This window comes from Hydractinia symbiolongicarpus, chromosome 7, assembly GCF_029227915.1.
Source record: "Hydractinia symbiolongicarpus strain clone_291-10 chromosome 7, HSymV2.1, whole genome shotgun sequence".
Classification (NCBI taxonomy): Eukaryota; Metazoa; Cnidaria; class Hydrozoa; order Anthoathecata; family Hydractiniidae; genus Hydractinia; species Hydractinia symbiolongicarpus.
In genome coordinates, this window is record NC_079881.1 from 9,712,782 (window position 1) to 9,732,314 (window position 19,533).

Consider the following 19,533-nt stretch of genomic DNA (forward strand, 5'->3'; position numbering starts at 1 on the left):
CGGAAGAGCCTCTGTAGGTTCCATGGTGTAATGGTTAGCACTCAGGACTCTGAATCCTGCGATCCGAGTTCAAGTCTCGGTGGAACCTGTGCCGTTAGTTGTGCCTCGGAAGCCCCTATTGGGCGTTTGGAAGCAACGGCACTTCAAATATTTTAGTCATTTGCAAGAAGACATTGTAATAACAACGTTCTTCTGAAATGCATCGGATTAGGGCACAGTGCCTTGTTAGCGCAGTAGGCAGCGCGTCAGTCTCATAATCTGAAGGTCGTGAGTTCGATCCTCACACAGGGCAAGGCTTTTAAAAGCCGCAGTGAATCAAATGTTTGACGCCTATTACAAAACTAGCAACTCAATAATGATTCCGCCCGGGCTCGAACCGGAGACCTTGCGCGTGTGAAGCGCACGTGATAACCGCTACACTACGGAATCCAATGAATTTTGGAACCTATGACGAAGAAAAGCAATACAAGGCTAAAATAGCTAGAGAAAAAAGCAAAAACATGTCGCTTGTTAGTTGCCAGATTCCGTAGTGTAGTGGTTATCACGTGTGCTTAACACGCGCAAGGTCCCCGGTTCGAGCCCGGGCGGAATCATTGATGTTTCCGCGAAGCGAACCTCGGAACAGCCTCTGTAGGTGCCATGGTGTAATGGTTAGCACTCAGGACTCTGAATCCTGCGATCCGAGTTCAAGTCTCGGTGGAACCTGTGCCGTTAGTTGTGCCTCGGAAGCACCTATTGGGCGTTTGGAAGCAACGGCACTTCAAATGTTTTAGTCATTTGCAAGAAGACATTGTAATAACAACGTTCATCTGAAATGCATCGGATTAGGGCACAGTGCCTTGTTAGCGCAGTAGGCAGCGCGTCAGTCTCATAATCTGAAGGTCGTGAGTTCGATCCTCACACAGGGCAAGACTTTTAAAAGCCGCAGTGAATCAAATGTTTGACGCCTATTACAAAACTAGCAACTGAACAATGATTCCGCCCGTGCTCGAACCGGGGACCTTGCGCGTGGGAATCGCACGTGATAACCGCTACACTACGGAATCCAATGACTATTGGAACCTATGACGAAGGAAAGCAATACAAGGCTAAAATAGCTAGAGAAAAAAGCAAAAACATGTCGCTTGTTAGTTGCCAGATTCCGTAGTGTAGTGGTTATCACGTGCGCTTTACACGCGCAAGATCCCCGGTTCGAGCCCGGGCGGAATCATAGATGTTTCCGCGAAGCGAACCTCGGAAGAGCCTCTGTAGGTTCCATGGTGTAATGGTTAGCACTCAGGACTCTGAGTCCTGCGATCCGAGTTCAAGTCTCGGTGGAACCTGTGCCGTTAGTTGTGCCTCGGAAGCACCTATTGGGCGTTTGGAAGCAACGGCACTTCAAATATTTTAGTCATTTGCTAGAAGACATTGTAATAACAACGTTCTTCTGAAATGCATCGGATTAGGGCACAGTGCCTTGTTAGCGCAGTAGGCAGCGCGTCAGTCTCATAATCTGAAGGTCGTGAGTTCGATCCTCACGCAGGACAAGGCTTTTAAAAGCCGCAGTGAATCAAATGTTTGACGCCTATTACAAAACTAGCAACTCATCAATGATTCCGCCCGGGCTCGAACCGGGGACCTTGCGCGTGTGAAGCGCACGTGATAACCGCTACACTACGGAATCCAATGAATTTTGGAACCGATGACGAAGGAAAGCAATACAAGGCTAAAACTGCTAGAGAAAAAAGCAAAAACATGTCGCTTGTTAGTTGCCAGATTCCGTAGTGTAGTGGTTATCACGTGCGCTTAACACGCGCAAGGTCCCCGGTTCGAGCCCGGGCGGAATCATTGACGTTTCCGCGAAGCGAACCTCGGAGGAGCCTCTGTAGGTTCCATGGCGTAATGGTTAGCACTCAGGACTCTGAATCCTGCGATCCGAGTTCAAGTCTCGGTGGAACCTGTGCCGTTAGTTGTGCCTCGGAAGCACCTATTGGGCGTTTGGAAGCAACGGCACTTCAAATATTTTCGTCATTTGCAAGAAGACATTGTAATAACAACGTTCTTCTGAAATGCATCGGATTAGGGCACAGTGCCTTGTTAGCGCAGTAGGCAGCGCGTCAGTCTCATAATCTGAAGGTCGTGAGTTCGATCCTCACACAGGGCAAGGCTTTTAAAAGCCGCAGTGAATCAAATGTTTGACGCCTATTACAAAACTAGCAACTCAACAATGATTTCGCCCGGGCTCGAACCGGGGACCTTGCGCGTGTGAAGCGCACGTGATAACCGCTACACTACGGAATCCAATGATTTTTGGAACCGATGACGAAGGAAAGCAATACAAGGCTAAAACAGCTAGACAAAAAAGCAAAAACATGTCGCTTGTTAGTTGCCAGATTCCGTAGTGTAGTGGTTATCACGTGCGCTTAACACGCGCAAGGTCCCCGGTTCGAGCCCGGGCGGAATCATTGACGTTTCCGCGAAGCGAACCTCGGAGGAGCCTCTGTAGGTTCCATGGCGTAATGGTTAGCACTCAGGACTCTGAATCCTGCGATCCGAGTTCAAGTCTCGGTGGAACCTGTGCCGTTAGTTGTGCCTCGGAAGCACCTATTGGGCGTTTGGAAGCAACGGCACTTCAAATATTTTAGTCATTTGCAAGAAGACATTGTAATAACAACGTTCTTCTGAAATGCATCGGATTAGGGCACAGTGCCTTGTTAGCGCAGTAGGCAGCGCGTCAGTCTCATAATCTGAAGGTCGTGAGTTCGATCCTCACACAGGGCAAGGCTTTTAAAAGCCGCAGTGAATCAAATGTTTGACGCCTATTACAAAACTAGCAACTCAACAATGATTTCGCCCGGGCTCGAACCGGGGACCTTGCGCGTGTGAAGCGCACGTGATAACCGCTACACTACGGAATCCAATGATTTTTGGAACCGATGACGAAGGAAAGCAATACAAGGCTAAAACAGCTAGACAAAAAAGCAAAAACATGTCGCTTGTTAGTTGCCAGATTCCGTAGTGTAGTGGTTATCACGTGCGCTTAACACGCGCAAGGTCCCCGGTTCAACCCCGGGCGGAATCATTGATGTTTCCGCGCAGCGAACCTCGGAAGAGCCTCTGTAGGTTCCATGGTGTAATGGTTAGCACTCAGGACTCTGAATCCTGCGATCCGAGTTCAAGTCTCGGTGGAACCTGTGCCGTTATTTGTGCCTCGGAAGCACCTATTGGGCGTTTGGAAGCAACGGCACTTCAAATATTTTAGTCATTTGCAAGAAGACATTGTAATAACAACGTTCTTCTGAAATGCATCGGATTAGGGCACAGTGCCTTGTTAGCGCAGTAGGCAGCGCGTCAGTCTCATAATCTGAAGGTCGTGAGTTCGATCCTCACACAGGGCAAGGCTTTTAAAAGCCGCAGTGAATCAAATGTTTGACGCCTATTACAAAACTAGCAACTCAACAATGATTTCGCCCGGGCTCGAACCGGGGACCTTGCGCGTGTGAAGCGCACGTGATAACCGCTACACTACGGAATCCAATGATTTTTGGAACCGATGACGAAGGAAAGCAATACAAGGCTAAAACAGCTAGACAAAAAAGCAAAAACATGTCGCTTGTTAGTTGCCAGATTCCGTAGTGTAGTGGTTATCACGTGCGCTTAACACGCGCAAGGTCCCCGGTTCGACCCCGGGCGGAATCATTGATGTTTCCGCGAAGCGAACCTCGGAAGAGCCTCTGTAGGTTCCATGGTGTAATGGTTAGCACTCAGGACTCTGAATCCTGCGATCCGAGTTCAAGTCTCGGTGGAACCTGTGCCGTTATTTGTGCCTCGGAAGCACCTATTGGGCGTTTGGAAGCAACGGCACTTCAAATATTTTAGTCATTTGCAAGAAGACATTGTAATAACAACCTTCTTCTGAAATGCATCGGATTAGGGCACAGTGCCTTGTTAGCGCAGTAGACAGCGCGTCAGTCTCATAGTCTGAAGGTCGTGAGTTCGATCCTCACACAGGGCAAGGCTTTTAAAAGCCGCAGTGAATCAAATGTTTGACGCCTATTACAAAACTAGCAACGCAACAATGATTCCGCCCGGGCTCGAACCGGGGACCTTGCGCGTGTGAAGCGCACGTGATAACCGCTACACTACGGAATCCAATGAATTTTGGAACCGATGACGAAAGAAAGCAATACAAGGCTAAAACAGCTAGAAAAAAAAGCAAAAACATGTCGCTTGTTAGTTGCCAGATTCCGTAGTGTAGTGGTTATCACGTGCGCTTAACACGCTCAAGGTCCCTGGTTCGAGCCCGGGCAGAATCATTGATGTTTCCGCGAAGCAAACCTCGGAAGAGCCTCTGTAGGTTCCATGGTGTAATGGTTAGCACTCAGGACTCTGGATCCTGCCATCCGAGTTCAAGACTCGGTGGAACCTGTGCCGTTAGTTGTGCCTCGGAAGCACCTATTGGGCGTTTGGAAGCAACGGCACTTCAAATATTTTAGTCATTTGCAAGAAGACATTATAATAACAACGTTTATCTGAAATGCATCGGATTAGGGCACAGTGCCTTGTTAGCACAGTAGGCAGCGCGTCAGTCTCATAATCTGAAGGTCGTGAGTTCGATCCTCACGCAGGGCAAGGCTTTTAAAAGCCGCAGTGAATCAAATGTTTGACGCCTATAACAAAACTAGCAACTTAACAATGATTCCGCCCGGGCTCGAACCGGGGACCTTGCGCGTGTGAAGCGCACGTGATAACCGCTACACTACGGAATCCAATGAATTTTGGAACCTATGACGAAGGAAAGCAATACAAGGCTAAAATAGCTAGAGAAAAAAGCAAAAACATGTCGCTTGTTAGTTGCCAGATTCCGTAGTGTAGTGGTTATCACGTGCGCTTTACACGCGCAAGATCCCCGGTTCGAGCCCGGGCGGAATCATAGATGTTTCCGCGAAGCGAACCTCGGAAGAGCCTCTGTAGGTTCCATGGTGTAATGGTTAGCACTCAGGACTCTGAATCCTGCGATCCGAGTTCAAGTCTCGGTGGAATCTGTGCCGTTATTTGTGCCTCGGAAGCACCTATTGGGCGTTTGGAAGCAACGGCACTTCAAATATTTTAGTCATTTGCAAGAAGACATTGTAATAACAACGTTCTTCTGAAATGCATCAGATTAGGGCACAGTGCCTAGTTAGCGCAGTAGGCAGCGCGTCAGTCTCATAGTCTGAAGGTCGTGAGTTCGATCCTCACACAGGGCAAGGCTTTTAAAAGCCGCAGTGAATCAAATGTTTGACGCCTATTACAAAACTAGCAACTCAACAATGATTCCGCCCGGCCTCGAACCGGGGACCTTGCGCGTGTGAAGCGCACGTGATAACCGCTACACTACGGAATCCAATGAATTTTGGAACCTATGACGAAGGAAAGCAATACAAGGCTAAAATAGCTAGAGAAAAAAGCAAAAACATGTCGCTTTTTAGTTGCCAGATTCCGTAGTGTAGTGGTTATTACGTGCGCTTAACACGCGCTAGGTCCCCGGTTCGAGCCCGGGCGGAATCATTGATGTTTCCGCGAAGCGAACCTCGGAAGAGCCTCTGTAGGTTCCATGGTGTAATGGTTAGCACTCAGGACTCTGAATCCTGCGATCCGAGTTCAAGTCTCGGTGGAACCTGTGCCGTTAGTTGTGCCTCGGAAGCACCTATTGGGCGTTTGGAAGCAACGGCACTTCAAATATTTTAGTCATTTGCAAGAAGACATTGTAATAACAACGTTCTTCTGAAATGCATCGGATTCGGGCACAGCGCCTTGTTAGTGCAGTAGGCATCAGGTCATTCTCATAATCTGAAGGTCGTGAGTTCCATCCTCACACAGGGCAAGGCTTTTAAAAGCCGCAGTGAATCAAATGTTTGACGCCTATTACAAAACTAGCAACTCAACAATGATTCCGCCCGGGCTCAAACCGGAGACCTTGCGCGTGTGAAGCGCACGTGATAACCGCTACACTACGGAATCCAATGAATTTTGGAACCGATGACGAAGGAAAGCAATACAAGGCTAAAATAGCTAGAGAAAAAAGCAAAAACTTGTCGCTTGTTAGTTGCCAGATTCCGTAGTGTAGTGGTTATCACGTGCGTTTAACACGCGCAAGGTCCCCGGTTCGAGCCCGGGCGGAATCATTGATGATTCCGCGAAGCGAACCTCGGAAGAGCCTCTGTAGGTTCCATGGTGTAATGGTTAGCACTCAGGACTCTAAATCCTGCGATCCGAGGTCAAGTTTCGGTAGAACCTGTGCCGTTAGTTGTGCCTCGGAAGCACCTATTGGGCGTTTGGAAGCAACGGCACTTGAAATATTTTAGTCATTAGCAAGAAGACATTGTAATAACAACGTTCTTCTGAAATGCATCGGATTAGGGCACACTGCCTTGTTAGCGCAGCAGGCAGCGCGTCAGTCTCATAATCTGAAGTTCGTGAGTTCGATCCTCACACAGGTCAAGGCATTTAAAAGCCGCAGTGAATCAAATGTTTGACGCCTATTAAAAAACTAGCAACTCAACAATGATTCCGCCTGGGCTCGAACCGGGGACTTTGCGCGTGTGAAGCGCACGTGATAACCGCTACACTACGGAATCCAATGAATTTTGGAACCGATGACGAAGGAAAGCAATACTAGGCTAAAATAGCTAGAGAAAAAAGCAAAAACATGTCGCTTGTTAGTTGCCAGATTCCGTAGTGTAGTGGTTATCACGTGCGCTTAACACGCGCAAGGTCCCCGGTTCGAGCCCGGGCGGAATCATTGATGTTTCCGCGAAGCGAACCTCGGAAGAGCCTCTGTAGGTTCCATGGTGTAATGGTTAGCACTCAGGACTCTGAATCCTGCGATCCGAGTTCAAGTCTCGGTGGAAGCTGTGCCGTTAGTTGTGCCTCGGAAGCACCTATTGGGCGTTTGGAAGCAACAGCACTTCAAATATTTTAGTCATTTGCAAGAAGACATTGTAATAACACCGTTCATCTGAAAAGCATCGGATTAGGGCACAGTGCCTTGTTGGCGCAGTAGGCAGCGCGTCAGTCTCATAATCTGAAGATCGTGAGTTTGATCCTCACACAGGGCAAGGCTTTTAAAAGCCGCAGGGAATCAAATGTTTGACGCCTATTACAAAACTAGCAACTGAGCAATGATTCCGCCCGTGCTCGAACCGGGGACCTTGCGCGTGTGAAGCGCACGTGATAACCTCTACACTACGGAATCCAATGAATTTTGGAACTTATGACGAAGGAAAGCAAAACAAGGTTAAAATAGCTAGAGAAAAAAGCAAAAACATGTCGCTTGTTAGTTGCCAGATTCCGTAGTGTAGTGGTTATCACGTGCGCTTTACACGCGCAATATCCCCGGTTCGAGCCCAGGCGGAATCATAGATGTTTCCGCGAAGCGAACCTCGGAAGAGCCTCTGTAGGTTCCATGGTGTAATGGTTAGCACTCAGGACTCTGAATCCTGCGATCCGAGTTCAAGTCTCGGTGGAACCTGTGCCGTTAGTTGTGCCTCGGAAGCACCTATTGGGCGTTTGGAAGCAACGGCACTTCAAATATTTTAGTCATTTGCAAGAAGACATTGTAATAACAACGTTCTTCTGAAATGCATCGGATTAGGGCACAGTGCCTTGTTAGCGCAGTAGGCAGCGCGTCAGTCTTATAATCTGAAGGTCGTGAGTTCGATCCTCACACAGGGCAAGGCTTTTAAAAGCCGTAGTGAATCAAATGTTTGACGCCTATTACAAAACTAGCAACTCAATAATGATTCCGCCCAGGCTCGAACCGGAGTCCTTGCGCGTGTGAAGCGCACGTGATAACCGCTACACTACGGAATCCAATGAATTTTGGAACCGATGACGAAGGAAAGCAATACTAGGCTAAAATAGCTAGAGAAAAAAGCAAAAACATGTCGCTTGTTAGTTGCCAGATTCCGTGGTGTAGTGGTTATCACGTGCGCTTAACACGCGCAAGGTCCCCGGTTTGAGCCCGGGCGGAATCATTGATGTTTTCCGCGAAGCGAACCTCGGAAGAGCCTCTGTAGGTTCCATGGTGTAATGGTTAGCACTCAGGACTCTGAATCCTGCGATCCGAGGTCAAGTCTCGGTGGAACCTGTGCCGTTAGTTGTGCCTCGGAAGCACCTATTGGGCGTTTGGAAGCAACGGCACTTCAAATATTTTAGTCATTTGCAAGAAAACATTGTAATAACAACGTTCTTCTGAAATGCATCGGATTAGGGCACAGTGCCTTGTTAGCGCAGTAGGCAGCGCGTCAGTCTTATAATCTGAAGGTCGTGAGTTCGATCCTCACACAGGGCAAGGCTTTTAAAAGCCGCAGTGAATCAAATGTTTGACGCCTATTACAAAACTAGCAACTCAATAATGATTCCGCCTGGGCTCGAACCGGAGTCCTTGCGCGTGTGAAGCGCACGTGATAACCGCTACACTACGGAATCCAATGAATTTTGGAACCGATGACGAAGGAAAGCAATACAAGGCTAAAACAGCTAGAGAAAAAAGCAAAAACATGTCGCTTGTTAGTTGCCAGATTCCGTAGTGTAGTGGTTATCACGTGCGCTTAACACGCGCAAGGTCCCCGGTTCGAGCCCGGGCGGAATCATTGATGTTTCCGCGAAATCTGAAGGTCGTGAGTTCGATCCTCACACAGGGCAAGGCTTTTAAAAGCCGCAGTGAATCAAATGTTTGACGCCTATTACAAAACTAGCAACTGAACAATAATTCCGCCCGTGCTCGAACCGGGGACCTTGCGCGTGTGAAGCGCACGTGATAACCGCTACACTACGGAATCCAATGAATTTTGGAACCTATGACGAAGGAAAGCAATACAAGGCTAAAATAGCTAGAGAAAAAAGCAAAAACATGACGCTTGTTAGTTGCCAGATTCCGTGGTGTAGTGGTTATCACGTGCGCTTAACACGCGCAAGGTCCCCGGTTTGAGCCCGGGCGGAATCATTGATGTTTTCCGCGAAGCGAACCTCGGAAGAGCCTCTGTAGGTTCCATGGTGTAATGGTTAGCACTCAGGACTCTGAATCCTGCGATCCGAGGTCAAGTCTCGGTGGAACCTGTGCCGTTAGTTGTGCCTCGGAAGCACCTATTGGGCGTTTGGAAGCAACGGCACTTCAAATATTTTAGTCATTTGCAAGAAAACATTGTAATAACAACGTTCTTCTGAAATGCATCGGATTAGGGCACAGTGCCTTGTTAGCGCAGTAGGCAGCGCGTCAGTCTTATATTCTGAAGGTCGTGAGTTCGATCCTCACACAGGGCAAGGCTTTTAAAAGCCGCAGTGAATCAAATGTTTGACGCCTATTACAAAACTAGCAACTCAATAATGATTCCGCCTGGGCTCGAACCGGAGTCCTTGCGCGTGTGAAGCGCACGTGATAACCGCTACACTACGGAATCCAATGAATTTTGGAACCGATGACGAAGGAAAGCAATACAAGGCTAAAACAGCTAGAGAAAAAAGCAAAAACATGTCGCTTGTTAGTTGCCAGATTCCGTAGTGTAGTGGTTATCACGTGCGCTTAACACGCGCAAGGTCCCCGGTTCGAGCCCGGGCGGAATCATTGATGTTTCCGCGAAATCTGAAGGTCGTGAGTTCGATCCTCACACAGGGCAAGGCTTTTAAAAGCCGCAGTGAATCAAATGTTTGACGCCTATTACAAAACTAGCAACTGAACAATAATTCCGCCCGTGCTCGAACCGGGGACCTTGCGCGTGTGAAGCGCACGTGATAACCGCTACACTACGGAATCCAATGAATTTTGGAACCTATGACGAAGGAAAGCAATACAAGGCTAAAATAGCTAGAGAAAAAAGCAAAAACATGACGCTTGTTAGTTGCCAAATTCCGTAGTGTATTACAAAACTAGCAACTGAACAATGATTCCGCCCGTGCTCGAACCGGGGACTTTGCGCGTGTGAAGCGCACGTGATAACTGCTACACTACGGAATCCAATGTATTTTGGAACCTATGACGAAGGAAAGCAATACAAGGCTAAAATAGCTAGAGAAAAAAGCAAAAACATGTCGCTTGTTAGTTGCCAGATTCCGTAGTGTAGTGGTTATCACGTGCGCTTAACACGCGCAAGGTCCCCGGTTCGAGCCCGGGCGGAATCATTGATGTTTCCGCGAAGCGAACCTCGGAAGAGCCTCTGTAGGTTCCATGGTGTAATGGTTAGCACTCAGGACTCTGAATCCTGCGATCCGAGTTCAAGTCTCGGTGGAAGCTGTGCCGTTAGTTGTGCCTCGGAAGCACCTATTGGGCGTTTGGAAGCAACAGCACTTCAAATATTTTAGTCATTTGCAAGAAGACATTGTAATAACAACGTTCATCTGAAAAGCATCGGATTAGGGCACAGTGCCTTGTTGGCGCAGTAGGCAGCGCGTCAGTCTCATAATCTGAAGATCGTGAGTTTGATCCTCACACAGGGCAAGGCTTTTAAAAGCCGCAGGGAATCAAATGTTTGACGCCTATTACAAAACTAGCAACTGAGCAATGATTCCGCCCGTGCTCGAACCGGGGACCTTGCGCGTGTGAAGCGCACGTGATAACCCCTACACTACGGAATCCAATGAATTTTGGAACTTATGACGAAGGAAAGCAAAACAAGGTTAAAATAGCTAGAGAAAAAAGCAAAAACATGTCGCTTGTTAGTTGCCAGATTCCGTAGTGTAGTGGTTATCACGTGCGCTTTACACGCGCAATATCCCCGGTTCGAGCCCGGGCGGAATCATAGATGTTTCCGCGAAGCGAACCTCGGAAGAGCCTCTGTAGGTTCCATGGTGTAATGGTTAGCACTCAGGACTCTGAATCCTGCGATCCGAGTTCAAGTCTCGGTGGAACCTGTGCCGTTAGATGTGCCTCGGAAGCACCTATTGGGCGTTTGGAAGCAACGGCACTTCAAATATTTTAGTCATTTGCTAGAAGACATTGTAATAACAACGTTCTTCTGAAATGCATCGGATTAGGGCACAGTGCCTTGTTAGCGCAGTAGGCAGCGCGTCAGTTTCATAATCTGAAGGTCGTGAGTTCGATCCTCACACAGGGAAGGCTTTTAAAAGCCGCAGTGATTCAAATGTTTGACGCCTGTTACAAAACTAGCAACTCAACAATGATTCCGCCCGGGCTCGAACCGGAAACCTTGCGCGTGTGAAGCGCACGTGATAACCGCTACACTACGGAATCCAATAAATTTTGGAACCTATGACAAAGGAAAGCAATACAAGGCTGAAACAGCTAGAGAAAAAAGCAAAAACATGTCGCTTGTTAGTTGCCAGATTCCGTAGTGTAGTGGTTATCACGTGCGCTTAACACGCGCAAGGTCCCCGGTTCGAGCCCGGGCGGAATCATTGATGTTTCCGCGAAGCGAACCCCGGAAGAGCCTCTGTAGGTTCCATGGTGTAATGGTTAGCACTCAGGACTCTGAATCCTGCGATCTGAGTTCAAGTTTCGGTGGAACCTGTGCCGTTAGTTGTGCCTCGGAAGCACCTATTGGGCGTTTGGAAGCAACGGCACTTCAAATATTTTAGTCATTTGCAAGAAGACAATGTAATAACAACGTTCTTCTGAAATGCATCGGATTAGGGCACAGTGCCTTGTTAGCGCAGTAGGCAGTGCGTCAGTTTCATAATCTGAAGGTCGTGAGTTCGATCCTCACACAGGGCAAGGCTTTTAAAAGCCGCAGTGAATCAAATGTTTGACGCCTATTACAAAACTAGCAACTCAACAATGATTCCGCCCGGGCTCAAACCGGGGACCTTGCGCGTGTGAAGCGCACGTGATAACCGCTACACTACGGAATCCAATGAATTTTGAAACCAATGACGAAGGAAAGCAATACAAGGCTAAAACAGCTGAAGAAAAAAGCAAAAACATGTCGCTTGTTAGTTGCCAGATTCCGTAGTGTAGTGGTTATCACGTGCGCTGAACACGCGCAAGGTCCCCGGTTCGAGCCCATGCGGAATCATTGATGTTTCCGCGAAGCGAACCTCGGAAGAGCCTCTGTAGGTTCCATGGTGTAATGGTTAGCACTCAGGACTCTGAATCCTGCGATCCGAGTTCAAGTCTCGGTGGAACCTGTGGCGTTATTTGTGCCTCAGAAGCACCTATTGGGCGTTTGGAAGCAACGGCACTTCAAATATTATAGTCATTTGCAAGAAAACATTGTAATGACATCGTTCATCTGAAATGCATCGGATTAGGGCACAGTGCATTGTTAGCGCAGTAGGCAGCGCGTCAGTCTCATAATCTGAAGGTCGTGAGTTCGATCCTCACACAGGGCAAGGCTTTTAAAAGCCGCAGTGAATCAAATGTTTGACGCCTATTACAAAACTAGCACCTCAATAATGATTCCGCCTGGGCTCGAGCCGGAGACCTTGCGCGTGTGAAGCGCACGTGATAACCGCTACACTACGGAATCCAATGAATTTGGAACCGATGACGAAGGAAAGCAATACAAGGCTAAAACAGCTAGAGAAAAAAGCAAAAACATGTCGCTTGTTAGTTCCCAGATTCCGTAGTGTATTACAAAACTAGCAACTGAACAATGATTCCGCCCGTGCTCGAACCGGGGACCTTGCGCGAGTGAAGCGCACGTGATAACCGCTACACTACGGAATCCAATGAGTTTTGGAACCGATGACGAAGGAAAGCATTACAAGGCTAAAATAGCTAGAGAAAAAAGCAAAAACATGTCGCTTGTTTGTTGCCAGATTCCGTAGTGTAGTGGTTATCACGTGCGCTTAACTCGCGCAAGGTCCCCGGTTCGAGCCCGGGTGGAATCATAGATGTTTCCGCGAAGCGAACCTCGGAAGAGCCTCTGTAGGTTCCATGGTGTAATGGTTAGCACTCAGGACTCTGAATCCTGCGATCCGAGTTTAAGTCTCGGTGGAACCTGTGCCGTTAGTTGTGCCTCGGAAGCACCTATTGGGCGTTTGGAAGCAACGGCATTTCAAATATATTAGTCATTTGCAAGAAGACATTGTAATAACAACGTTCTTCTGAAATGCATCGGATTAGGGCACAGTGCCTTGTTAGCGCAGTAGGCAGCGCGTCAGTCTCATAATCTGAAGGTCGTGAGTTCGATCCACACACAGGGCAAGTCTTTTAAAAGCCGCAGTGAATCAAATGTTTGACGCCTATTACAAAAATAGCAACTGAACAATGATTCCGCCCGTGCACGAACCGGGGACTTTGCGCGTGTGAAGCGCACGTGATAACCGCTACACTACGGAATCCAATGAATTTTGGAACCTATGACGAAGAAAAGCAAAACAAGGCTAAAATAGCTAGAGAAAAAAGCAAAAACATGTCGCTTGTTAGTTGCCAGATTCCGTAGTGTAGTGGTTATCACGTGCGCTTAACACGCGCAAGGTCCCCGGTTCGAGCCCGGGCGGAATCATTGATGTTTCCGCGAAGCGAACCTCGGAAGAGCCTCTGTAGGTGCCATGGTGTAATGGTTAGCACTCAGGACTCTGAATCCTGCGATCCGAGTTCAAGTCTCGGTGGAACCTGTGCCGTTAGTTGTGCCTCGGAAGCACCTATTGGGCGTTTGGAAGCAACGGCACTTCAAATATTTTAGTCATTTGCAAGAAGACATTGTAATAACAACGTTCATCTGAAATGCATCGGATTAGGGCACAGTGCCTTGTTAGCGCAGTAGGCAGCGCGTCAGTCTCATAATCTGAAGGTCGTGAGTTCGATCCTCACACAGGGCAAGACTTTTAAAAGCCGCAGTGAATCAAATGTTTGACGCCTATTACAAAACTAGCAACTGAACAATGATTCCGCCCGTGCTCGAACCGGGGACCTTGCGCGTGGGAATCGCACGTGATAACCGCTACACTACGGAATCCAATGAATTTTGGAACCTATGACGAAAGAAAGCAATACAAGGCTAAAATAGCTAGAGAAAAAAGCAAAAACATGTCGCTTGTTAGTTGCCAGATTCCGTAGTGTAGTGGTTATCACGTGCGCTTTACACGCGCAAGGTCCCCGGTTCGAGCCCGGGCGGAATCATTGATGTTTCCGCGAAGCGAACCTCGGAAGAGCCTCTGTAGGTTCCATGGTGTAATGGTTAGCACTCAGGACTCTGAATCCTGCGATCCGAGTTCAAGTCTCGGTGGAACCTGTGCCGTTAGTTGTGCCTCGGAAGCCCCTATTGGGCGTTTGGAAGCAACGGCACTTCAAATATTTTAGTCATTTGCAAGAAGACATTGTAATAACAACGTTCTTCTGAAATGCATCGGATTAGGGCACAGTGCCTTGTTAGCGCAGTAGGCAGCGCGTCAGTCTCATAATCTGAAGGTCGTGAGTTCGATCCTCACACAGGGCAAGGCTTTTAAAAGCCGCAGTGAATCAAATGTTTGACGCCTATTACAAAACTAGCAACTCAATAATGATTCCGCCCGGGCTCGAACCGGAGACCTTGCGCGTGTGAAGCGCACGTGATAACCGCTACACTACGGAATCCAATGAATTTTGGAACCTATGACGAAGAAAAGCAATACAAGGCTAAAATAGCTAGAGAAAAAAGCAAAAACATGTCGCTTGTTAGTTGCCAGATTCCGTAGTGTAGTGGTTATCACGTGCGCTTAACACGCGCAAGGTCCCCGGTTCGAGCCCGGGCGGAATCATTGATGTTTCCGCGAAGCGAACCTCGGAAGAGCCTCTGTAGGTGCCATGGTGTAATGGTTAGCACTCAGGACTCTGAATCCTGCGATCCGAGTTCAAGTCTCGGTGGAACCTGTGCCGTTAGTTGTGCCTCGGAAGCACCTATTGGGCGTTTGGAAGCAACGGCACTTCAAATATTTTAGTCATTTGCAAGAAGACAATGTAATAACAACGTTCTTCTGAAATGCATCGGATTAGGGCACAGTGCCTTGTTAGCGCAGTAGGCAGCGCGTCAGTCTCATAATCTGAAGGTCGTGAGTTCGATCCTCACACAGGGCAAGGCTTTTAAAAGCCGCAGTGAATCAAATGTTTGACGCCTATTACAAAACTAGCACCTCAATAATGATTCCGCCTGGGCTCGAGCCGGAGACCTTGCGCGTGTGAAGCGCACGTGATAACCGCTACACTACGGAATCCAATGAATTTGGAACCGATGACGAAGGAAAGCAATACAAGGCTAAAACAGCTAGAGAAAAAAGCAAAAACATGTCGCTTGTTAGTTGCCAGATTCCGTAGTGTATTACAAAACTAGCAACTGAACAATGATTCCGCCCGTGCTCGAACCGGGGACCTTGCGCGTGTGAAGCGCACGTGATAACCGCTACACTACAGAATCCAATGAATTTTGGAACCGATGACGAAGGAAAGCAATACAAGGCTAAAATAGCTAGAGAAAAAAGCAAAAACATGTCGCTTGTTTGTTGCCAGATTCCGTAGTGTAGTGGTTATCACGTGCGCTTAACTCGCGCAAGGTCCCCGGTTCGAGCCCGGGTGGAATCATAGATGTTTCCGCGAAGCGAACCTCGGAAGAGCCTCTGTAGGTTCCATGGTGTAATGGTTAGCACTCAGGACTCTGAATCCTGCGATCCGAGTTTAAGTCTCGGTGGAACCTGTGCCGTTAGTTGTGCCTCGGAAGCACCTATTGGGCGTTTGGAAGCAACGGCATTTCAAATATATTAGTCATTTGCAAGAAGACATTGTAATAACAACGTTCTTCTGAAATGCATCGGATTAGGGCACAGTGCCTTGTTAGCGCAGTAGGCAGCGCGTCAGTCTCATAATCTGAAGGTCGTGAGTTCGATCCACACACAGGGCAAGTCTTTTAAAAGCCGCAGTGAATCAAATGTTTGACGCCTATTACAAAACTAGCAACTCAACAATGATTCCGCCCGTGCTCGAACCGGGGACCTTGCGCGTGTGAAGCGCACGTGATAACCGCTACACTACGGAATCCAATGAATTTTGGAACCGATGACGAAGGAAAGCAATACAAGGCTAAAATAGCTAGAGAAAAAAGCAAAAACATGTCGCTTGTTTGTTGCCAGATTCCGTAGTGTAGTGGTTATCACGTGCGCTTAACTCGCGCAAAGTCCCCGGTTCGAGCCAGGGTGGAATCATAGATGTTTCCGCGAAGCGAACCTCGGAAGAGCCTCTGTAGGTTCCATGGTGTAATGGTTAGCACTCAGGACTCTGAATCCTGCGATCCGAGTTTAAGTCTCGGTGGAACCTGTGCCGTTAGTTGTGCCTCGGAAGCACCTATTGGGCGTTTGGAAGCAACGGCATTTCAAATATATTAGTCATTTGCAAGAAGACATTGTAATAACAACGTTCTTCTGAAATGCATCGGATTAGGGCACAGTGCCTTGTTAGCGCAGTAGGCAGCGCGTCAGTCTCATAATCTGAAGGTCGTGAGTTCGATCCACACACAGGGCAAGTCTTTTAAAAGCCGCAGTGAATCAAATGTTTGACGCCTATTACAAAACTAGCAACTGAACAATGATTCCGCCCGTGCTCGAACCGGGGACCTTGCGCGTGTGAAGCGCACGTGATAACCGCTACACTACGGAATCCAATGAATTTTGGAATCTATGACGAAGGAAAGCAATACAAGGCTAAAATAGCTAGAGCAAAAAGCAAAAACATGTCGCTTGTTAGTTGCCAGATTCCGTAGTGTAGTGGTTATCACGTGCGCTTAACACGCGCAAGGTCCCCGGTTCGAGCCCGGGCGGAATCATTGATGTTTCCGCGAAGCGAACCTCGGAAGAGCCTCTGTAGGTTCCATGGTGTAATGGTTAGCACTCAGGACTCTGAATCCTGCGATCCGAGTTCAAGTCTCGGTGGAACCTGTGCCGTTAGTTGTGCCTCGGAAGCCCCTATTGGGCGTTTGGAAGCAACGGCACTTCAAATATTTTAGTCATTTGCAAGAAGACATTGTAATAACAACGTTCTTCTGAAATGCATCGGATTAGGGCACAGTGCCTTGTTAGCGCAGTAGGCAGCGCGTCAGTCTCATAATCTGAAGGTCGTGAGTTCGATCCTCACACAGGGCAAGGCTTTTAAAAGCCGCAGTGAATCAAATGTTTGACGCCTATTACAAAACTAGCAACTCAATAATGGTTCCGCCCGGGCTCGAACCGGAGACCTTGCGCGTGTGAAGCGCACGTGATAACCGCTACACTACGGAATCCAATGAATTTTGGAACCTATGACGAAGAAAAGCAATACAAGGCTAAAATAGCTAGAGAAAAAAGCAAAAACATGTCGCTTGTTAGTTGCCAGATTCCGTAGTGTAGTGGTTATCACGTGCGCTTAACACGCGCAAGGTCCCCGGTTCGAGCCCGGGCGGAATCATTGATGTTTCCGCGAAGCGAACCTCGGAAGAGCCTCTGTAGGTGCCATGGTGTAATGGTTAGCACTCAGGACTCTGAATCCTGCGATCCGAGTTCAAGTCTCGGTGGAACCTGTGCCGTTAGTTGTGCCTCGGAAGCACCTATTGGGCGTTTGGAAGCAACGGCACTTCAAATATTTTAGTCATTTGCAAGAAGACATTGTAATAACAACGTTCATCTGAAATGCATCGGATTAGGGCACAGTGCCTTGTTAGCGCAGTAGGCAGCGCGTCAGTCTCATAATCTGAAGGTCGTGAGTTCGATCCTCACACAGGGCAAGACTTTTAAAAGCCGCAGTGAATCAAATGTTTGACGCCTATTACAAAACTAGCACCTCAATAATGATTCCGCCTGGGCTCGAGCCGGAGACCTTGCGCGTGTGAAGCGCACGTGATAACCGCTACACTACGGAATCCAATGAATTTGGAACCGATGACGAAGGAAAGCAATACAAGGCTAAAACAGCTAGAGAAAAAAGCAAAAACATGTCGCTTGTTAGTTGCCAGATTCCGTAGTGTATTACAAAACTAGCAACTGAACAATGATTCCGCCCGTGCTCGAACCGGGGACCTTACGCGTGTGAAGCGCACGTGATAACCGCTACACTACGGAATCCAATGATTTTTGGAACCGATGACGAAGGAAAGCAATACAGGCTAAAATAGCTAGAGAAAAAAGCAAAAACATGTCGCTTGTTTGTTGCCAGATTCCGTAGTGTACTGGTTATCACGTGCGCTTAACTCGCGCAAGGTCCCCGGTTCGAGCCCGGGTGGAATCATAGATGTTTCCGCGAAGCGAACCTCGGAAGAGCCTCTGTAGGTTCCATGGTGTAATGGTTAGCACTCAGGACTCTGAATCCTGCGATCCGAGTTTAAGTCTTGGTGGAACCTGTGCCGTTAGTTGTGCCTCGGAAGCACCTATTGGGCGTTTGGAAGCAACGGCATTTCAAATATATTAGTCATTTGCAAGAAGACATTGTAATAACAACGTTCTTCTGAAATGCATCGGATTAGGGCACAGTGCCTTGTTAGCGCAGTAGGCAGCGCGTCAGTCTCATAATCTGAAGGTCGTGAGTTCGATCCACACACAGGGCAAGTCTTTTAAAAGCCGCAGTGAATCAAATGTTTGACGCCTATTACAAAACTAGCAACTGAACAATGATTCCGCCCGTGCTCGAACCGGGGACCTTGCGCGTGTGAAGCGCACGTGATAACCGCTACACTACGGAATCCAATGAATTTTGGAACCTATGACGAAGGAAAGCAATACAAGGCTAAAATAGCTAGAGAAAAAAGCAAAAACATGTCGCTTGTTAGTTGCCAGATTCCGTAGTGTAGTGGTTATCACGTGCGCTTAACACGCGCAAGGTCCCCGGTTCGAGCCCGGGCGGAATCATTGATGTTTCCGCGAAGCGAACCTCGGAAGAGCCTCTGTAGGTGCCATGGTGTAATGGTTAGCACTCAGGACTCTGAATCCTGCGATCCGAGTTCAAGTCTCGGTGGAACCTGTGCCGTTAGTTGTGCCTCGGAAGCACCTATTGGGCGTTTGGAAGCAACGGCACTTCAAATATTTTAGTCATTTGCAAGAAGACATTGTAATAACAACGTTCATCTGAAATGCATCGGATTAGGGCACAGTGCCTTGTTAGCGCAGTAGGCAGCGCGTCAGTCTCATAATCTGAAGGTCGTGAGTTCGATCCTCACACAGGGCAAGGCTTTTAAAAGCCGCAGTGAATCAAATGTTTGACGCCTATTACAAAACTAGCAACTCAACAATGATTTCGCCCGGGCTCGAACCGGGGACCTTGCGCGTGTGAAGCGCACGTGATAACCGCTACACTACGGAATCCAATGATTTTTGGAACCGATGACGAAGGAAAGCAATACAAGGCTAAAACAGCTAGACAAAAAAGCAAAAACATGTCGCTTGTTAGTTGCCAGATTCCGTAGTGTAGTGGTTATCACGTGCGCTTAACACGCGCAAGGTCCCCGGTTCGACCCCGGGCGGAATCATTGATGTTTCCGCGAAGCGAACCTCGGAAGAGCCTCTGTAGGTTCCATGGTGTAATGGTTAGCACTCAGGACTCTGGATCCTGCCATCCGAGTTCAAGACTCGGTGGAACCTGTGCCGTTAGTTGTGCCTCGGAAGCACCTATTGGGCGTTTGGAAG

General features: G+C 48.1%; 70 non-coding genes across 70 annotated transcripts; 57 read left to right on the forward strand and 13 right to left on the reverse strand.

Annotated features, from left to right (window-relative positions):
• The first annotated feature begins 16 nt into the window (after window positions 1-16).
• Trnaq-cug (transfer RNA glutamine (anticodon CUG)) lies at window positions 17-88 on the forward strand. The gene has a single exon. It is a non-coding gene; the product is annotated as a tRNA-Gln (tRNA).
• Window positions 89-219: 131 nt separating this feature from the next.
• Window positions 220-292, forward strand: Trnam-cau (transfer RNA methionine (anticodon CAU)). Its single transcript has one exon. It is a non-coding gene; the product is annotated as a tRNA-Met (tRNA).
• Window positions 293-356: 64 nt separating this feature from the next.
• Trnav-cac (transfer RNA valine (anticodon CAC)) lies at window positions 357-429 on the reverse strand. The gene has a single exon. It is a non-coding gene; the product is annotated as a tRNA-Val (tRNA).
• Window positions 430-520: 91 nt separating this feature from the next.
• Window positions 521-593, forward strand: Trnav-aac (transfer RNA valine (anticodon AAC)). The gene has a single exon. It is a non-coding gene; the product is annotated as a tRNA-Val (tRNA).
• A 243-nt stretch (window positions 594-836) lies between these two features.
• On the forward strand, window positions 837-909 carry Trnam-cau (transfer RNA methionine (anticodon CAU)). The gene has a single exon. It is a non-coding gene; the product is annotated as a tRNA-Met (tRNA).
• A 64-nt stretch (window positions 910-973) lies between these two features.
• Trnag-ccc (transfer RNA glycine (anticodon CCC)) lies at window positions 974-1,046 on the reverse strand. Its single transcript has one exon. It is a non-coding gene; the product is annotated as a tRNA-Gly (tRNA).
• A 91-nt stretch (window positions 1,047-1,137) lies between these two features.
• Trnav-uac (transfer RNA valine (anticodon UAC)) lies at window positions 1,138-1,210 on the forward strand. Its single transcript has one exon. It is a non-coding gene; the product is annotated as a tRNA-Val (tRNA).
• A 380-nt stretch (window positions 1,211-1,590) lies between these two features.
• On the reverse strand, window positions 1,591-1,663 carry Trnav-cac (transfer RNA valine (anticodon CAC)). The gene has a single exon. It is a non-coding gene; the product is annotated as a tRNA-Val (tRNA).
• A 91-nt stretch (window positions 1,664-1,754) lies between these two features.
• Window positions 1,755-1,827, forward strand: Trnav-aac (transfer RNA valine (anticodon AAC)). The gene has a single exon. It is a non-coding gene; the product is annotated as a tRNA-Val (tRNA).
• Window positions 1,828-1,867: 40 nt separating this feature from the next.
• Window positions 1,868-1,939, forward strand: Trnaq-cug (transfer RNA glutamine (anticodon CUG)). Its single transcript has one exon. It is a non-coding gene; the product is annotated as a tRNA-Gln (tRNA).
• Window positions 1,940-2,070: 131 nt separating this feature from the next.
• Trnam-cau (transfer RNA methionine (anticodon CAU)) lies at window positions 2,071-2,143 on the forward strand. Its single transcript has one exon. It is a non-coding gene; the product is annotated as a tRNA-Met (tRNA).
• Window positions 2,144-2,207: 64 nt separating this feature from the next.
• On the reverse strand, window positions 2,208-2,280 carry Trnav-cac (transfer RNA valine (anticodon CAC)). The gene has a single exon. It is a non-coding gene; the product is annotated as a tRNA-Val (tRNA).
• A 91-nt stretch (window positions 2,281-2,371) lies between these two features.
• On the forward strand, window positions 2,372-2,444 carry Trnav-aac (transfer RNA valine (anticodon AAC)). Its single transcript has one exon. It is a non-coding gene; the product is annotated as a tRNA-Val (tRNA).
• Window positions 2,445-2,484: 40 nt separating this feature from the next.
• On the forward strand, window positions 2,485-2,556 carry Trnaq-cug (transfer RNA glutamine (anticodon CUG)). Its single transcript has one exon. It is a non-coding gene; the product is annotated as a tRNA-Gln (tRNA).
• A 131-nt stretch (window positions 2,557-2,687) lies between these two features.
• On the forward strand, window positions 2,688-2,760 carry Trnam-cau (transfer RNA methionine (anticodon CAU)). The gene has a single exon. It is a non-coding gene; the product is annotated as a tRNA-Met (tRNA).
• Window positions 2,761-2,824: 64 nt separating this feature from the next.
• Window positions 2,825-2,897, reverse strand: Trnav-cac (transfer RNA valine (anticodon CAC)). Its single transcript has one exon. It is a non-coding gene; the product is annotated as a tRNA-Val (tRNA).
• Window positions 2,898-2,988: 91 nt separating this feature from the next.
• Trnav-aac (transfer RNA valine (anticodon AAC)) lies at window positions 2,989-3,061 on the forward strand. The gene has a single exon. It is a non-coding gene; the product is annotated as a tRNA-Val (tRNA).
• A 40-nt stretch (window positions 3,062-3,101) lies between these two features.
• Trnaq-cug (transfer RNA glutamine (anticodon CUG)) lies at window positions 3,102-3,173 on the forward strand. Its single transcript has one exon. It is a non-coding gene; the product is annotated as a tRNA-Gln (tRNA).
• A 131-nt stretch (window positions 3,174-3,304) lies between these two features.
• On the forward strand, window positions 3,305-3,377 carry Trnam-cau (transfer RNA methionine (anticodon CAU)). The gene has a single exon. It is a non-coding gene; the product is annotated as a tRNA-Met (tRNA).
• Window positions 3,378-3,441: 64 nt separating this feature from the next.
• On the reverse strand, window positions 3,442-3,514 carry Trnav-cac (transfer RNA valine (anticodon CAC)). The gene has a single exon. It is a non-coding gene; the product is annotated as a tRNA-Val (tRNA).
• A 91-nt stretch (window positions 3,515-3,605) lies between these two features.
• Window positions 3,606-3,678, forward strand: Trnav-aac (transfer RNA valine (anticodon AAC)). The gene has a single exon. It is a non-coding gene; the product is annotated as a tRNA-Val (tRNA).
• A 40-nt stretch (window positions 3,679-3,718) lies between these two features.
• Window positions 3,719-3,790, forward strand: Trnaq-cug (transfer RNA glutamine (anticodon CUG)). Its single transcript has one exon. It is a non-coding gene; the product is annotated as a tRNA-Gln (tRNA).
• A 268-nt stretch (window positions 3,791-4,058) lies between these two features.
• Trnav-cac (transfer RNA valine (anticodon CAC)) lies at window positions 4,059-4,131 on the reverse strand. The gene has a single exon. It is a non-coding gene; the product is annotated as a tRNA-Val (tRNA).
• A 91-nt stretch (window positions 4,132-4,222) lies between these two features.
• Trnav-aac (transfer RNA valine (anticodon AAC)) lies at window positions 4,223-4,295 on the forward strand. The gene has a single exon. It is a non-coding gene; the product is annotated as a tRNA-Val (tRNA).
• A 380-nt stretch (window positions 4,296-4,675) lies between these two features.
• Window positions 4,676-4,748, reverse strand: Trnav-cac (transfer RNA valine (anticodon CAC)). Its single transcript has one exon. It is a non-coding gene; the product is annotated as a tRNA-Val (tRNA).
• A 91-nt stretch (window positions 4,749-4,839) lies between these two features.
• Trnav-uac (transfer RNA valine (anticodon UAC)) lies at window positions 4,840-4,912 on the forward strand. The gene has a single exon. It is a non-coding gene; the product is annotated as a tRNA-Val (tRNA).
• Window positions 4,913-4,952: 40 nt separating this feature from the next.
• Trnaq-cug (transfer RNA glutamine (anticodon CUG)) lies at window positions 4,953-5,024 on the forward strand. The gene has a single exon. It is a non-coding gene; the product is annotated as a tRNA-Gln (tRNA).
• Window positions 5,025-5,292: 268 nt separating this feature from the next.
• Trnav-cac (transfer RNA valine (anticodon CAC)) lies at window positions 5,293-5,365 on the reverse strand. Its single transcript has one exon. It is a non-coding gene; the product is annotated as a tRNA-Val (tRNA).
• A 91-nt stretch (window positions 5,366-5,456) lies between these two features.
• On the forward strand, window positions 5,457-5,529 carry Trnav-aac (transfer RNA valine (anticodon AAC)). The gene has a single exon. It is a non-coding gene; the product is annotated as a tRNA-Val (tRNA).
• Window positions 5,530-5,569: 40 nt separating this feature from the next.
• Window positions 5,570-5,641, forward strand: Trnaq-cug (transfer RNA glutamine (anticodon CUG)). Its single transcript has one exon. It is a non-coding gene; the product is annotated as a tRNA-Gln (tRNA).
• Window positions 5,642-6,073: 432 nt separating this feature from the next.
• On the forward strand, window positions 6,074-6,146 carry Trnav-aac (transfer RNA valine (anticodon AAC)). Its single transcript has one exon. It is a non-coding gene; the product is annotated as a tRNA-Val (tRNA).
• A 544-nt stretch (window positions 6,147-6,690) lies between these two features.
• On the forward strand, window positions 6,691-6,763 carry Trnav-aac (transfer RNA valine (anticodon AAC)). The gene has a single exon. It is a non-coding gene; the product is annotated as a tRNA-Val (tRNA).
• A 544-nt stretch (window positions 6,764-7,307) lies between these two features.
• On the forward strand, window positions 7,308-7,380 carry Trnav-uac (transfer RNA valine (anticodon UAC)). Its single transcript has one exon. It is a non-coding gene; the product is annotated as a tRNA-Val (tRNA).
• Window positions 7,381-7,420: 40 nt separating this feature from the next.
• Trnaq-cug (transfer RNA glutamine (anticodon CUG)) lies at window positions 7,421-7,492 on the forward strand. Its single transcript has one exon. It is a non-coding gene; the product is annotated as a tRNA-Gln (tRNA).
• Window positions 7,493-7,623: 131 nt separating this feature from the next.
• On the forward strand, window positions 7,624-7,696 carry Trnai-uau (transfer RNA isoleucine (anticodon UAU)). The gene has a single exon. It is a non-coding gene; the product is annotated as a tRNA-Ile (tRNA).
• Window positions 7,697-7,924: 228 nt separating this feature from the next.
• On the forward strand, window positions 7,925-7,997 carry Trnav-aac (transfer RNA valine (anticodon AAC)). Its single transcript has one exon. It is a non-coding gene; the product is annotated as a tRNA-Val (tRNA).
• Window positions 7,998-8,241: 244 nt separating this feature from the next.
• Trnai-uau (transfer RNA isoleucine (anticodon UAU)) lies at window positions 8,242-8,314 on the forward strand. Its single transcript has one exon. It is a non-coding gene; the product is annotated as a tRNA-Ile (tRNA).
• Window positions 8,315-8,542: 228 nt separating this feature from the next.
• Trnav-aac (transfer RNA valine (anticodon AAC)) lies at window positions 8,543-8,615 on the forward strand. The gene has a single exon. It is a non-coding gene; the product is annotated as a tRNA-Val (tRNA).
• A 280-nt stretch (window positions 8,616-8,895) lies between these two features.
• Trnav-aac (transfer RNA valine (anticodon AAC)) lies at window positions 8,896-8,968 on the forward strand. Its single transcript has one exon. It is a non-coding gene; the product is annotated as a tRNA-Val (tRNA).
• Window positions 8,969-9,212: 244 nt separating this feature from the next.
• On the forward strand, window positions 9,213-9,285 carry Trnai-uau (transfer RNA isoleucine (anticodon UAU)). Its single transcript has one exon. It is a non-coding gene; the product is annotated as a tRNA-Ile (tRNA).
• A 228-nt stretch (window positions 9,286-9,513) lies between these two features.
• On the forward strand, window positions 9,514-9,586 carry Trnav-aac (transfer RNA valine (anticodon AAC)). The gene has a single exon. It is a non-coding gene; the product is annotated as a tRNA-Val (tRNA).
• Window positions 9,587-10,067: 481 nt separating this feature from the next.
• Window positions 10,068-10,140, forward strand: Trnav-aac (transfer RNA valine (anticodon AAC)). Its single transcript has one exon. It is a non-coding gene; the product is annotated as a tRNA-Val (tRNA).
• Window positions 10,141-10,684: 544 nt separating this feature from the next.
• Window positions 10,685-10,757, forward strand: Trnav-uac (transfer RNA valine (anticodon UAC)). The gene has a single exon. It is a non-coding gene; the product is annotated as a tRNA-Val (tRNA).
• Window positions 10,758-10,797: 40 nt separating this feature from the next.
• Window positions 10,798-10,869, forward strand: Trnaq-cug (transfer RNA glutamine (anticodon CUG)). Its single transcript has one exon. It is a non-coding gene; the product is annotated as a tRNA-Gln (tRNA).
• A 431-nt stretch (window positions 10,870-11,300) lies between these two features.
• On the forward strand, window positions 11,301-11,373 carry Trnav-aac (transfer RNA valine (anticodon AAC)). Its single transcript has one exon. It is a non-coding gene; the product is annotated as a tRNA-Val (tRNA).
• A 380-nt stretch (window positions 11,374-11,753) lies between these two features.
• Trnav-cac (transfer RNA valine (anticodon CAC)) lies at window positions 11,754-11,826 on the reverse strand. The gene has a single exon. It is a non-coding gene; the product is annotated as a tRNA-Val (tRNA).
• Window positions 11,827-12,030: 204 nt separating this feature from the next.
• Trnaq-cug (transfer RNA glutamine (anticodon CUG)) lies at window positions 12,031-12,102 on the forward strand. The gene has a single exon. It is a non-coding gene; the product is annotated as a tRNA-Gln (tRNA).
• A 632-nt stretch (window positions 12,103-12,734) lies between these two features.
• Trnav-aac (transfer RNA valine (anticodon AAC)) lies at window positions 12,735-12,807 on the forward strand. Its single transcript has one exon. It is a non-coding gene; the product is annotated as a tRNA-Val (tRNA).
• Window positions 12,808-12,847: 40 nt separating this feature from the next.
• On the forward strand, window positions 12,848-12,919 carry Trnaq-cug (transfer RNA glutamine (anticodon CUG)). The gene has a single exon. It is a non-coding gene; the product is annotated as a tRNA-Gln (tRNA).
• A 432-nt stretch (window positions 12,920-13,351) lies between these two features.
• Window positions 13,352-13,424, forward strand: Trnav-aac (transfer RNA valine (anticodon AAC)). Its single transcript has one exon. It is a non-coding gene; the product is annotated as a tRNA-Val (tRNA).
• A 243-nt stretch (window positions 13,425-13,667) lies between these two features.
• Window positions 13,668-13,740, forward strand: Trnam-cau (transfer RNA methionine (anticodon CAU)). Its single transcript has one exon. It is a non-coding gene; the product is annotated as a tRNA-Met (tRNA).
• Window positions 13,741-13,804: 64 nt separating this feature from the next.
• Trnag-ccc (transfer RNA glycine (anticodon CCC)) lies at window positions 13,805-13,877 on the reverse strand. Its single transcript has one exon. It is a non-coding gene; the product is annotated as a tRNA-Gly (tRNA).
• Window positions 13,878-13,968: 91 nt separating this feature from the next.
• Window positions 13,969-14,041, forward strand: Trnav-uac (transfer RNA valine (anticodon UAC)). The gene has a single exon. It is a non-coding gene; the product is annotated as a tRNA-Val (tRNA).
• A 40-nt stretch (window positions 14,042-14,081) lies between these two features.
• Window positions 14,082-14,153, forward strand: Trnaq-cug (transfer RNA glutamine (anticodon CUG)). Its single transcript has one exon. It is a non-coding gene; the product is annotated as a tRNA-Gln (tRNA).
• A 131-nt stretch (window positions 14,154-14,284) lies between these two features.
• Window positions 14,285-14,357, forward strand: Trnam-cau (transfer RNA methionine (anticodon CAU)). The gene has a single exon. It is a non-coding gene; the product is annotated as a tRNA-Met (tRNA).
• A 64-nt stretch (window positions 14,358-14,421) lies between these two features.
• Trnav-cac (transfer RNA valine (anticodon CAC)) lies at window positions 14,422-14,494 on the reverse strand. The gene has a single exon. It is a non-coding gene; the product is annotated as a tRNA-Val (tRNA).
• Window positions 14,495-14,585: 91 nt separating this feature from the next.
• Window positions 14,586-14,658, forward strand: Trnav-aac (transfer RNA valine (anticodon AAC)). Its single transcript has one exon. It is a non-coding gene; the product is annotated as a tRNA-Val (tRNA).
• A 243-nt stretch (window positions 14,659-14,901) lies between these two features.
• Window positions 14,902-14,974, forward strand: Trnam-cau (transfer RNA methionine (anticodon CAU)). Its single transcript has one exon. It is a non-coding gene; the product is annotated as a tRNA-Met (tRNA).
• A 428-nt stretch (window positions 14,975-15,402) lies between these two features.
• Trnav-aac (transfer RNA valine (anticodon AAC)) lies at window positions 15,403-15,475 on the forward strand. The gene has a single exon. It is a non-coding gene; the product is annotated as a tRNA-Val (tRNA).
• Window positions 15,476-15,515: 40 nt separating this feature from the next.
• On the forward strand, window positions 15,516-15,587 carry Trnaq-cug (transfer RNA glutamine (anticodon CUG)). Its single transcript has one exon. It is a non-coding gene; the product is annotated as a tRNA-Gln (tRNA).
• A 545-nt stretch (window positions 15,588-16,132) lies between these two features.
• Window positions 16,133-16,204, forward strand: Trnaq-cug (transfer RNA glutamine (anticodon CUG)). The gene has a single exon. It is a non-coding gene; the product is annotated as a tRNA-Gln (tRNA).
• A 432-nt stretch (window positions 16,205-16,636) lies between these two features.
• Trnav-aac (transfer RNA valine (anticodon AAC)) lies at window positions 16,637-16,709 on the forward strand. The gene has a single exon. It is a non-coding gene; the product is annotated as a tRNA-Val (tRNA).
• A 40-nt stretch (window positions 16,710-16,749) lies between these two features.
• Window positions 16,750-16,821, forward strand: Trnaq-cug (transfer RNA glutamine (anticodon CUG)). Its single transcript has one exon. It is a non-coding gene; the product is annotated as a tRNA-Gln (tRNA).
• Window positions 16,822-16,952: 131 nt separating this feature from the next.
• Window positions 16,953-17,025, forward strand: Trnam-cau (transfer RNA methionine (anticodon CAU)). The gene has a single exon. It is a non-coding gene; the product is annotated as a tRNA-Met (tRNA).
• Window positions 17,026-17,253: 228 nt separating this feature from the next.
• Window positions 17,254-17,326, forward strand: Trnav-aac (transfer RNA valine (anticodon AAC)). The gene has a single exon. It is a non-coding gene; the product is annotated as a tRNA-Val (tRNA).
• Window positions 17,327-17,569: 243 nt separating this feature from the next.
• On the forward strand, window positions 17,570-17,642 carry Trnam-cau (transfer RNA methionine (anticodon CAU)). Its single transcript has one exon. It is a non-coding gene; the product is annotated as a tRNA-Met (tRNA).
• A 1,044-nt stretch (window positions 17,643-18,686) lies between these two features.
• Trnav-aac (transfer RNA valine (anticodon AAC)) lies at window positions 18,687-18,759 on the forward strand. The gene has a single exon. It is a non-coding gene; the product is annotated as a tRNA-Val (tRNA).
• Window positions 18,760-19,002: 243 nt separating this feature from the next.
• On the forward strand, window positions 19,003-19,075 carry Trnam-cau (transfer RNA methionine (anticodon CAU)). Its single transcript has one exon. It is a non-coding gene; the product is annotated as a tRNA-Met (tRNA).
• A 64-nt stretch (window positions 19,076-19,139) lies between these two features.
• Window positions 19,140-19,212, reverse strand: Trnav-cac (transfer RNA valine (anticodon CAC)). The gene has a single exon. It is a non-coding gene; the product is annotated as a tRNA-Val (tRNA).
• A 91-nt stretch (window positions 19,213-19,303) lies between these two features.
• On the forward strand, window positions 19,304-19,376 carry Trnav-aac (transfer RNA valine (anticodon AAC)). The gene has a single exon. It is a non-coding gene; the product is annotated as a tRNA-Val (tRNA).
• The last annotated feature ends 157 nt before the right edge of the window (window positions 19,377-19,533 follow it).